Genomic DNA, 12,989 nt, shown 5'->3' with positions numbered 1-12,989 from the left:
AAGAGGTTAGAGTGGAAGAGAACCAAAGCATAAGAGACTCTTAAAAACTGAGAACAAACTGAGGGTTGATGGGGGGTGGGAGGGAGGGGAGGGTGGGTGATGGGTATTGAGGAGGGCACCTTTTGGGATGAACACTGGGTGTTGTATGGAAACCAATTTGACAATAAACTTCATATATTGAAAAAAAAGAAAAAAAAGAGAAGCAGTATGCCTGGGTGGCTCAGTTGTTTAAGCGGCTGACTTTGGCTCAGGTCATGATCTCATGATTTATGAGTTCAAACCGCACATCAGGTTCTCTGCTGTCAGCACAGAGCCCACTTCGGATCCTTGGTCTCTCTCTATGCCCCTCCCCTCCTTGTGCTCTCTCTCAAAAATAACATTTTTTTAAAAAGTGTAAGAAACAGAAGAAGTTACACTTTAAAGGGAAGAAGATAAATGAAGCAGCTACTAGAAATGGAAGTGGATCAAGGGATTTTTTTTAAAGATCTAATAATTAATAGCATGTTTAATAATTAGGGAAGGATTCAGGATGGGGGGAAATGATTATGCAGGAGAGAGGGAAGTGCTTTTTTTACTGTTTTTTTTTTTGTTTTTTTTTTTTTGGTAGAATGTTCTATGATAGGCAAGATGAATAGAATCTAGTGGAAAATGAAAGTGCTGGGCCTTAGGTAGGAAAATAGAGAGTTCTACCATAGTAACCAGAGAAACAGAAGAGTGTATCACACAAGATGTTGGTAAGTGGATAGGAGTTTGTAGAAGTTGTGGTTTCAAAGCTTCAATTTTCCTAGTGGAGTAAGAATGGAGAATGAGTATGGAGGAGAAAGATGAGCAGGTAAAAGTTTCATATAAACTAGGGAAGTGAAAATAAACTGTCAAAACAACTGACAAGTAGATAAAAAATAGTTCCAGTTGTCTCTAACAATTTTGGTGTAGTAGAACTCTAATTCCCTCATAGTGTGGAATTCTGTGTGCCAAGAAAAAATGGAAATGCTATGACATTACAGAAATTGTGTTCCTCCTTCAATTTGTAAGCCTTTGACTATACTCTGATAACTGGAAATGGTTTGGGGATTTCCAGCTTTGTGGTATTTTTTTAAAAAATTTTTAATGTTTATTTTTGAGAGAGAGAGAGAGTATTAATGGGGAAGGGACAGAAAGAGAGAGGGAGACACAGAATCTGAAACAGGCTTCAGGCTCTGAGCTGTCAGCACAGAGCTGGATGCGGGCTCAACCAACTGTGAGATCATGACCTGAGCGGAAGTCGGACGCTTAACCCAATGAGCCATTCAGATGCTCCTCAGCTTTCTGATATCTTAATTGAAATTTTATAATTATTCTCCTGAGCAAGTGTTTTTTAGAGGATTATTGGTCTTGATAATGTGATATTTTGTATTTGAAGCTATATATTTTCAAACATTTTATTTTAAAAAAATGTTTGTTTTGAAAGAGTGCATGCACATGAGTTGGGGAGGGGCAAAGAGAGAATCCTAAGCAGGCTCCAAGCTGTCAGTGCAGAGCCCTATCTGGGGCTCAACCCCACAAACTGTGAGATCATGACCTGAGCTAAAATCAAGAGTCAGATGCTCAACTGAGCCACCAGGCTAGTGTATTAAGGTAACAAGCTTCTCTGGCTAATCATTCATCAACTTGTCACTTATCTAAACTCCAACATAAATGTTCCTATTTAGTGAGAAGCATTCCTCCAAGCAGTGATTCAGGAAACCTGGCTACTTCAAACTTTTAGTTCTGCCATGTTTAACAACGGGCTTCCAAGGTTGCTGCAAAAGGGGAAACACCAAAAAGATTTGCTGACAGATTGGCTTGAAATAAGGATGAAGTGAGAGAAAAAGAAGGTACAAAGTTGGGTCTTGAAGTTTTGTTTTGATGTAATATTTGGGGGTGGGGGCTACGTAATATTTGAGCTATCTTTGATATCTAAGTGGAGATGTCGAATAGATCATTGAACAAATGAATCTGGAGTTCTCCAGAAGGATCATTATTTGGTAATCATTGGCATATACATGTCATTTAAAGCATAAGACTGTGTGCACTCTTTCTGTGGACAATGAGTGTGTAGTTACAGAGAAGAGTTAATACCCTTGGGATACTGGAACATTTAAAAGTCAAGCAATAGAGGAGTTGCTGCAAAGACTAAGAAGGACAGACAGGTGAAGTGTAAGGGGTCATGAAGCTTAAAGACCAAAGTGATTTAAGAAGGGAGTATTCTCCCATGTCCAATCCTTCTGAGTGGCAATACTTGAAAGCAAATAATTGGATTTATCTATATGACATACAATCTCTGCCATCAATGACTTGATGTCCAGTGGCAAATATAAATGTGTAAACAAATGAGTCACTTATAATGTAAGTAATTCAACAGCACGTAAGAGATACAGAGATGTGAAAGATAATTTCATGTCTTGGCTTCAGAGAAGACCTTCTAGAAGAGATGAATTTTGGACATAAAAAAGAATGCTACCGGTGTATAAGAAGGACAAGGGAAAACTAAGGCAGGAGAAACAGCAATATAAAGGATGAGCTGAAAAGTAGGTAGGAGAACCAGACCATGGTGTCTTCATGTAATATGTTATATTCCAAAGCTTGGACTTTTTGATATGGAAAATTGAATAGAGTTTAAGCAAGGAAAATAAGACTTTATTATTTAAAATACAGTATTTTAAAATTTAAGTTTTACAAAAGTGTAACAAGTGTTTATAAGGTCTCCCAACTCTATTATTCATCCCCATAATTGAAAAAGACTTTTGTGTTTAGAAAGCTCATTAAAGGTCAGTTGGAACATGGTGACGTTATTGCAGCTATGGAAATAGTCCAGATGAGAGATGGGAAAATTTCTTAGACTAAAAATTTTAAGTTACAGACTTTTAGATTATATCTAATACCTAGCATAAGAAAAACATCCATAATTTTATCTCTTTAAACCCTCCTTCATGTAAATGTAAGTTAATGATGTCAAAGAACAACTTGCTTTGGTTGATATAAAGGTTAGAAATAAATTATTTATAATTTAGGCAACCTGAATTCAGTATAATTAGTAGTCCACAGGCTGTAGAAGTACATCTACTTTAATCAGTGGTAGGTCATCTCTGGGTTAGAAATAGGAAATGACAAACAGGAGACAGGTAGGACTTACCATTATTAAGTTATGAAATCATAGAGTTTAGAGCTGGAGGGAACTGAAAAGATAATTTAATTTCAATAGATCAATAATTTGAGGCCTATAAAAGTAATCATAATTAAAAGGAAAAGATAGTTTTGAAAACTGAATTTCTATGCATATACATACTTTACATCAATACATAAATATAATCATAAAATCTTACTGCCTTCTTTTTTCCTTTTGCTTTTGTCTTCCCCCTTTCTTCACCTCTCCACACACATCAGGGTCGCCCTCTGCCAAATCTCCCTCTCCTGGGGGAAAAAATCCTTTCCTGTTTTTTTCAATCACTGATAGATGTAGATAATAAATGTAGTATATTTAGTTACATACTTTTACATAGGCATACACACAGGATTCTCTTGTCATGGTTAATTTACAAAAATGGGATAATATTATATATATGCTTTTCAGAGTCTTTCTTTACTCAGTATCTCATGACAATCTCTTTAAAGCATGGTGTAGTTCCAATTCATTCTTTTATTATTATTTTTTTTAAGTTTATTTATTTTTGAGACAGAGTGAGCACAAGTTGGGGAAGGGCAGAGAAGGGGGTAGGGGAGAGAGAGAATCCCAAGCAGCCTCCATACTGTCAGCATAGAGCCTGACACAGGGCTCAATCCCACCAACTATGAGATCATGCATGACCTGAGCTGAAATCAAGAGTCACTTAACTGACTGAGCCACCCAGGTGCCCCTGCAATTCATTCTTTTAAATGGCTGTAGTAATATTTCATGGATGTACCATAATTTAGCTATATATTAGAGTATGGTAGAGACTTTTATGATCACCTATACCTACTTCTTCTCTCCTTCTAGGCACACAAGATAAAGATTACATTTCCCTTCGCATCTTGGTGAGCCTATATTGTAAGTTCTGGCCAAGGGAGTTTAGATAGAACTGATACGCACTAATTACTTCTGTGCCAGAGTATTTGATTAATAGTGTGAGACCTTCTAGAACATTCTTCCTCCTGCTGCAGCAATTTGTGATGTTACAGATGACAAAACTCCTGTCATTCTATGTGAGTAAAAATTACATAAATTAAAGTTTCCCCATTAGCCCATCATGGTCATGTAGTATGAATAAGATATAAGACTTTGTAGCGTTAAGCAACTGAGAGTTTGGGGTTGTCTATGATTGTTGGCATAACCTACTCTATCTTAACTGATATAAGGAGAATTCTCTTTGTTTCCAGTTTTTTGCACTATGAACAATGCTAATGTTTGTGCTTTTATTTCTGTAAATTATTAATTTTGGAATTGATGGGCCTACAGATATGCATATTAAAATTTTTAATAGGTGTTGTCTAGGAGCGATAGTAAAAATATGTAATCATTGGTATGGAAATATATATCATGTGTACAAATCATTTTGTAATTAATAGTTGAAACTATATTCTATGACAATATATTCTACAGAGTACAGCTTATTCTCTTATAAAAGCCTGGGTGGCTCAGTCAGTTAAGTATCCAGCTTCAGCTCAGGTCATGATCTTGTGGTTTGTGAGTTCAAGCCCCTCATTGGGCTCTCTGCTGTCAGCTGGAGTTGCCTTCAGATCCTCTGTCTCTCTCTCTTTCTGTTCCTCCCCCTCTCATGCTTTTTCTCTCCAAAAAATAAACATTAAATTAAGTGCTAATCAAGAGTTATAAACTGTAATACAAATTGATTATTCTAAATTATTTTTTAATTTTTAAAAATTATTGCTATGTTATATGACATTACATTAAAAGTTTTCTAGTCCTTATAATAATAACTGAGATTTTTATATATTCTGTTTATCAGCTAAATCACAAATATAGTTTGTTGGGGTTATCATGTTTATTTAAGTCAAAACTAATTCTTTGGGCCAGTCTGCATGTTACACGTGTCAGTTAAAAGTATTGTGGTTTTTTTTGTTGTTTTGTTTTGTTTTGGTTTGTTTTGGGTTTTGTTTTTTTATTTTTTGTTTTGGCCTACTGAATTTGGAATCTTAGCAACTGTTGTTCATGTTTTGAATAACAACCTCTGTGTGGCTGAGTTTTAGGTCTAAAAAAATGATGATACTTATAACTAGAAAAAAATAATAGGCATTTTGAAAGGTATCTAGCACAAAGCAAGTGCTAATCATGATTACCTCTCATTTTTATTAATAAAATCAATCTTATGCATGCCCATGACATGTACGCTTTCAGTGGATTTTAATGAATTTGACTCACCATATGAAGGTAAAAATTTAACAGGGACAGTGAAAAAGAAGGACCTGTGTTCTAGAAGTTCCCTAGCTCAAATTGGCCAAGTGGACTCTCTCCCGCCTCAGAAGCCTCCTTTCTGTCCTAGGAATACCTGAAATGTCAACAGAATCCATATTGCCAGACTGGTGCCTGCAATAGCTATTGTTACCACACACCTGTTTCTCCCAGGTTCTTTGAAAAATTTGGAGTTAACTTGGAGGCTACTGTTCCTATGAATGGACACATTAGGGGCTACCTCAGGGCAGCTCTGGCCAGTAATAGGTGGCCACAGTCTATGAAAAGCCAAATTGGCATGGAGCATTGGTCTACTATTGCTAGCTTCACTGACTGAGGAAGTCTGCCTTGCTGAGGTCTGCATGTGTTTGGAGGAATCAGAAGATGGTGTTTGGTGTATGGGAACTAAAGCAGGATAGCTAGCGGGACAGCAAGTAGATGGGCCCAAGGATGGTCCCCTAGCAGTACCCATCTATAGAGCCTAGGATCCAAAAGGAGGTGTGAGTATGGCATGGCCAGGCCCTCCAGATACAGTGTGGCAGGGGGAAGATAATGATGCCTGGGGAGGTGGAGATTTTTGTCTAATCAACTTGTATCCCACAACCTTGATAAACTCACTAGTTCCAGTCACACTTTTATAGATTCCTTGGGATTTTCTATGTGGATGATTATGTCATCTATGGCTAAAGACATTTTTACTTCTTCCTCTTCAATCTATAACTTTTTCTTTTTATTGCCTTATTGCACAGGCTAGTGCCTTCAGTACAATGTTGTATATATATGATGAGAATTGACATCCTTGCCTTTTTTTTAACCTTATTTAACCTTAAGTACGTTGTTAGATATCTTTTTATCAGATTAAAGAAGTTCTTTCTATTGCTAATTTGTTGAAAATTGTATCATGGATGAACGTTGAATTTTCTCAGGCTTTTTCTGAATATTTTGAGATGATCATATGGTATTTTACTTTTAGTCTGTTAATATGGTGAATTGTACAGATTGAGTTTTGAATGTTAAACTAACTTTGCATTCCTGGAATGTGAAGGTCATTATATTTTATTCTATTTATATATTATTGGATTCAATTTGCTAAAGCTTTTCTGAGGAATGGCATCTAGTTTTGTTTTTTTGTAATATTTTTGTTTGGTTTGCTATCAAGGTAATGCTGGCCTTATAACATGAGTTGAGAAGCATTCCCGCAATCTAACTTTTGGAGTTTATGTCAAATTGGTATTATTCTTTTTTTAGTGCATGATAGAATTCACCAGGGAAATCATTTGGGAATAGAGTTTCTTTAATAATATATTTAATTATGAATAAATTTATTTGATAAATATGTGGCTAATTACAGTTACTATTTCTTCTTGAGTCAATTTTGATAATTTCTATCTTTCACAAAATGCATATTTTTTTCCTAAATGGTTGAGTGTATTTGAAATGAAGTTGTTCATAATATTCCCTTAGTATCATATTAATGTCTTTAGGATCTGTAGTGAGGGCTCTTTTTTAATCCCTGATTTTGGTGATTTGTGTCTTTTTCTCTTGACCAGTCTACTTAAATGTTTATGGATTTTATTGATCTTTTCCAGAAAAAAATGGTTTTAGTGGTTTTCCTGTTGATTTTTTGTCTGTTTCCTATTTCTTTGATTGTATTCTCATTTTAATTTTTTCCTTTATTTTGCTTACATTGGATTTACTTTTCTTCCAAATAGAAGCTTAAAAACTTGATTTTAGACCTTTCTTATTTTAATATGTACACTTAAGGCTATACATTTTTCTCTATACATTAGTTACATCTCACAAATTTTGACACATTTTTATTTCTATTCAGTTTTAAATATTTTCTAATTTACTTTTTAACTTTTTGCTTTTTTGCTTTGCACCATTGAATGTTGAAATTGTGTTGTTTAACTTCCAACTATTTGGGAATTTTCCAAATATCCTCTGTTGATATTTAATTTCACTTTCGTCAGAATCTATACTCAGTATCATTATGATCTTTTAAAATTTTTTGATACTTGTATTATGGCCCAGAATATAGTCTTATCTTGGTGAATATCCCATATGTATTCATGTGCATAAAGAATGTGTGTTCTGCTCTTGGTGGATGGAATATTCTACATATATCGATTAGGAAAAGTTGTTTATAGGGTTCAAATTTTCTATATTTTTTCTTATATTTTGTGTATTTATTTCAATTACTGAGAAAAACGTGTTGAAAATTTCAACTATAATTGCAGATTATTTCTCCTTTTAAATTCTATCAATTTTTATTTCATATATTTTGGAGTTTGTTTTTAGGTGCATACACATTTAGGATTGCTTTTCTGGTCTTGACTAATTTGACACTTTATCATTGTAGAATATCCCTCTTTATTCATAGTATATTCCTTGCTCTGAGGTTTACTTTGACTTGCATATAGCCACTACAGCTTTCTTTTAATTAATGTTTGCATAATGTATCTTTTTCAGTCCTTTTATTGTCACCCCATGTGTGTCCCTATATGTAAAGTGCATTACTTGGAGATGGAGTATATCAGTCTTGATTTTTTCATGCAGTCTTATCATCTTTGCTTTGTAATTTTGAATGTTTAAACCCTTTACACTTAATGTAATTGTCGATGTGGTTAGGTTTAAGTTTATCATATTGCCATTTGTTTTCTATTCTTTATATTTTCCCTCTATTCTTTTTTTTATTTAAATTTTTAAATATTTATTTTTGAGAGAGAGAAAGAGCATGCGTGGGGGAGGGGCAGAGAGAGAGAGGGAGGCACAGAAACTGAAGCAGGCTCCAGGCTCTGAGCTGTCAGCACAGAGCCTGATGGGGTTGAACCTACAAGCTGTGAGATCATGACCTGAGCCGAAGTCAGACACTCAACCGACTAAGCCACCCAGGTGCCCCAATTTTCCCTCTGTTCTTATTTTTTCCGCCTGCTCTGTTTTATTATGGTATTGTCATGATTTCATTTTATCTTCATCATTGACTTTTTAAAAATTAATAGACTTTATTTTTAAAATTTTTTTTTAATGTTTATTTATTTTTGAGACAGAGAGAGACAGCATGAATGGGAGAGGGTCAGAGAGAGGGAGACACAGAATCTAAAACAGGCTCCAGGCTCTGAGCTGTCAGCACAGAGCCCAACGTGGGGCTCTAACTCACGGACCGTGAGATCATGACCTGAGCCGAAGTCGGCCGCTTAACCAACTGAGCCACCCAGGAGCCCCTAGACTTTATTTTTTAGAGTAATTTTAAGTGCACAGCAAAACTGAGTGGAAAGTATGGAGATTTCCCATATACACATTCCCCACACATGCATACTCTTTCTATAAATATCCAGTACCAGAGTAGTACATTTGTTACAACTGATGAATCTTTATCAGTACATCATTATTACCTGAAGTCCATAGTTTACATTAAGGTTAATTCTTGATGTACATTTTCTGGGTTTTCACAAATGTATAATGACAGATACCCACCATTATAGTATCATACAAAATATTTTCACTGTCCTAAAAATTCTCTGTTCTCTGCCCATTCATCGCTTCTTTCCCTCAATCCCTGATAACCACTGATATATATTTTTAAATTAAAGTGTAGTTGACATACAATATTATATTAGTTTGAGGTATACAAAATGGAGATTTGATATTTATATACATTATGAAGTGATTACTATGATAAATCTAGCAACCATCTGTCACCACACAAAGTTGTTACATATTATTAACTATATTCTGTATGCTCTATATCTTATCCCCATGTCTTATGTATTTTATAACTGGAAGTTTGTACCTTTTAATCCCCTATTCTATTTCACCCATTTTCCATACCTCTCACCCTTCTGGCAACCACTAGATTTGTCTCTGTATCTATGAACCTATTTCTGTTTTTTTCTGTTTGTTTTTCTTTTTAGATTTAAGTGAAATCATGATATTTGTCCCTCTCTCTTCGGCTTATTTCACTTAGCATAATATCCTCTAGGTTCATCCATGTTGTCACAAATGGCAAGATCTCATTCTTTTTTAGTTGAGTAATACTTCATTGTGTGTATGTACGTGTGTATATATTTTTCCTTCAAAAAAGCTAACTTATTTTTTTTAATGTTTATTTTGAGAGAAAGAGCACATGAGTGGAGGAGGAGGAGGAGGAGGAGGAGAAGGAGGAGGAGGAGGAGGAGGAGGAACATGTTTCTCATTTTGTTTATTGAGCCCTTTATCTCTGCTATGTTATTTTTTATCTCTGTGTTAAGCATCTCCCTCATGTCTTCCATTCTTTTCTCAAATCCAGGGAGTATTCATATGATCACTTTATTTTTTATTTTTTTAAAGTTTATTTATTTTGAGAAGGAGGGAGAGAGAGAGAGGGAGGGAGAGAATGGGTGCGGGAGGGGCAGAGAGAGGGAGAGACAGAATCCCAGGCAGGCTCTGCGCTGCTGGTGCAGAGCCTGACGCAGGGCTCAAACTCATGAACTGTGAGATCATGACTTGAACTGAGATCAAGAGTCAGATGCATAACAGACTGAGCCACCCAGGTGCCCCAATAAATTACTTTAAATACTCCATCAGGCATGTTATTATCTCTGTTTCACTTAGATCACTGGCTATAGCCTTGTCCAGTTCTTTCATCTGAGATAAATTTCTCTGTCTCCTCATTTTGTCTGCCTCTCTGTGTCTGTTTCTCCGTGTTAAGAAAGTTAGCTATGTCTCCTATCCTTATGAAGAAGCAGTCCTATAGTGCCCTATGGTGTACTGTCCTGGCAGTTTCGAGTGCTCCCAATGTGTGCTACGTGTTCTCTGATGTTTTGTCTTGGCCACTTTAACTTTCAGGCCAGTCATCTGCAGAGGCTGTCTTTGCATCTTGTGGGCAGTATTTGATCCCAGGCCTGAATGGGGTGCATTTTAACTAGATATGTTCCGGTCTGCGTGTGAAATGAGGCCTGTCCCCAGTGGAAATGAGGCTCCAGAAAACTCCCACGTGGAGACATGCAGTGTGACCATGGGTTTGGGCAGGTCTTCTGGGGAAGGGGTCCAACAAAGCTGGGACTGAGGCAAGTGAGACTGGAAAGGGTGGTTCTGCCAGAGTGCTGTGGGGCAGTTCCTTTGTTCCCAGCAGGGTTTCTTCACGAACACTGCCTCTCTGGGATATGCTCTGAAATGAGCAAATAACCTTCCCAGTGTATGTCCCTGGTGCTCTTCAGATCACTGTTTTCACACTACCTACCTACAGATTGTTTCCTGCTGTCTTGCCGAGAGCACGGGGCTCTATCCCAGCCAAGTCTGCTGATCTTCAAAACCCCAGGCTTTGGAGGTGCCTGGGTGTCTCAGTGGTTAAGCTTCTGACTTTGGTGGCTCAGGTCATGATCTTGCAGTTTGTGGGTTCAAGCCCCACATTGTGCTTTGTGCTGATGGCCCAGAGCCTGGAGCCTGCTTTAGATTCTATGTCTCACTCTCTCTCTGTCTCTCTCTGCCTCTCCTTCGCTCATGCTGTCTTTCCCTCTCTCTCAAAAATAAATAAACATGAACAAATAATTAAAACAAAACAAAACATGCCAGGCTTTAAGCCCCACTGGTTGCCAGAAGTCAGGAAATTTGTTCCCTCTCACTTTCCAAGCCACTTGCTATGGGGATACATTTTCCCTGTGAGTTCCCCTGTACACACAGTTTGTCTCTTGCCCTTCTCTCTGACCACAGCTCTCGGCCTACCACAGTGGCCACAATCCATTTCTCTCCCAAACCATGTCTCTACACTTCCTACCTTCTTTCATATGGCCTCTTCTTCAGTTGTGGAGTTTGTTCTGCTTGTCTTCAGGTCAATTTTTGGAGTATTTAAGATGATTTGATAGTTACCTAGTTGTATTTGTGGGACAAGTTGAGCCTAGGGTCTTGCTACTCTGCTGCCATTTTCCAGCCTCCATGTGTGTGTATCTGTACACACACACATACACACACCACATTTTTATCCATTCATCTATTGATAGATGTTTAGGTTGCTTCTATATCTTCGCTGTTGTAAACACAGCTGCAATGAACACAAGGGTACATATATCTCTTCAAATTGGTATTTTTATTTTCTTCAGGTAAATATTCAGAACTGGAATTGTTGGATAATATAGTTGTAGTTCTACTTTATTTTTTTGGTATACAGTTTTATTTTTTTAAGTTTTTTTTTTTTTTCAACGTTTTTTTTAATTTATTTTTGGGACAGAGAGAGACAGAGCATGAACGGGGGAGGGGCAGAGAGAGAGGGAGACACAGAACCGGAAACAGGCTCCAGGCTCTGAGCCATCAGCCCAGAGCCTGACGCAGGGCTCGAACTCCCGGACCGAGAGATCGTGACCTGGCTGAAGTCAGACGCTTAACCGACTGCGCCACCCAGGCGCCCCTATTTTTTTTAAGTTTTTATTTAAATTCCAGTTAGTTAAAATACAGTGTAATATTAGTTTTCCGTATAGAATTTAGTGATTCAACACTTACATACTATACCAGATGCTCATCACAACAAGTGCACTCCTTAACCCACATCACCTATTTAACTCATCGCTTACCCGCCTCTCCTCTGATAACCATCATTTTGTTCTCTATAGATAAGAGCCTGTTTCTTGGTTTTCCTTTCTTGGTTTTTCCCCTTTGTTTATTTGTTGCTCATATTCCACATATGAATGAAATTAAATGGTATTTGTCTTTCTCTGACTTATTTCGCTTAGCATAATACTCTATCCAAGAGTAGGTCTATCCAAGTCATCACAAATGACAAGATTTCATTCTTTTATATGGCTGAGTAATATTCATTGTATATATAAACCACATCTTCTTTAGCCATTCATCAGTTGATGGACATTTGGGCTCTTTCCATAATTTGGCTATTGTTGATAATGCAGCTATAAGCATAAGGGTGCATGTATCCCTTCAAATTAGTATTTTTGTATCCTTTGGGTAAATACCTATTAGTGCAATTACTGGATCATAGGATAGTTCTATTTTTCACTTTTTAAGGAAACTCCATACTGTTTTCCACAGTGGCTGCACCAGTTTTCATTCCCACCAAAAGTGTAAGAGGGTTCTCCTTTCTTAACATCTTTGCCAAACTTGTTTTTTCCTGTGTTGTTAATGGTAGCCATTTTGACAGATGTGAGGTGATAGCTCATTGTATTTCCCTGATGATTATTAATATTGAGCATCATTTCATGCATCTGGTAGCCATTTATATGTCTTCTTGGGAAAAATGTATATTCATGTCTTCTGATCATTTTTTAACTGGATTATTTGTTTTTTGGGGTGTTGAGTTTCATAAATTCTTACTATATTTTGTATACTAACCATTTATAAGGTATGTCACTTGCAAATATTTTCTCCCATTCCAAAGGTTGCCTTTTAGTTTTGTTGATTGTTTCCTTCGCTGTGCAGAAGATTTTTATCTTGTCGATTGTAATACATTTATGAAAGAAATTGAAAGTGACACAAAGAAATGGAAAAACATTCCATGCTCGTGGATTGGAAGAACAAATATTGTTAAAATGTCTATACTACCCAAAGCAATCTACACATTTACTGCAATCCCTATCAAAATACTAACATCATTTTTCAC

General features: G+C 36.6%; 1 protein-coding gene across 4 annotated transcripts in view; it reads left to right on the top strand.

Annotated features, from left to right (window-relative positions):
• Nucleotides 1–708: 708 nt before the first annotated feature.
• Nucleotides 709–12,989, top strand: part of TSHB (thyroid stimulating hormone subunit beta) — a 48,636-nt gene continuing 36,355 nt past the window's right edge. Inside the window, exons 1-2 of one of the 4 annotated variants that reach the window (XM_047871257.1) lie at nucleotides 709–734; nucleotides 3,995–4,200. The gene's annotated coding sequence lies outside the window, so the exon portion shown is untranslated. Of the gene's footprint in view, nucleotides 735–761; nucleotides 833–3,994; nucleotides 4,201–12,989 lie in introns of those variants that run through there. The other 3 variants (XM_047871259.1, XM_047871258.1, XM_047871260.1) reach the window with 3 other exon arrangements.

Source organism: Prionailurus viverrinus, chromosome C1 (assembly GCF_022837055.1).
Source record: "Prionailurus viverrinus isolate Anna chromosome C1, UM_Priviv_1.0, whole genome shotgun sequence".
Lineage (NCBI taxonomy): Eukaryota > Metazoa > Chordata > Mammalia > Carnivora > Felidae > Prionailurus > Prionailurus viverrinus.
This window is presented reverse-complemented; position numbering and strand designations above follow the sequence as displayed.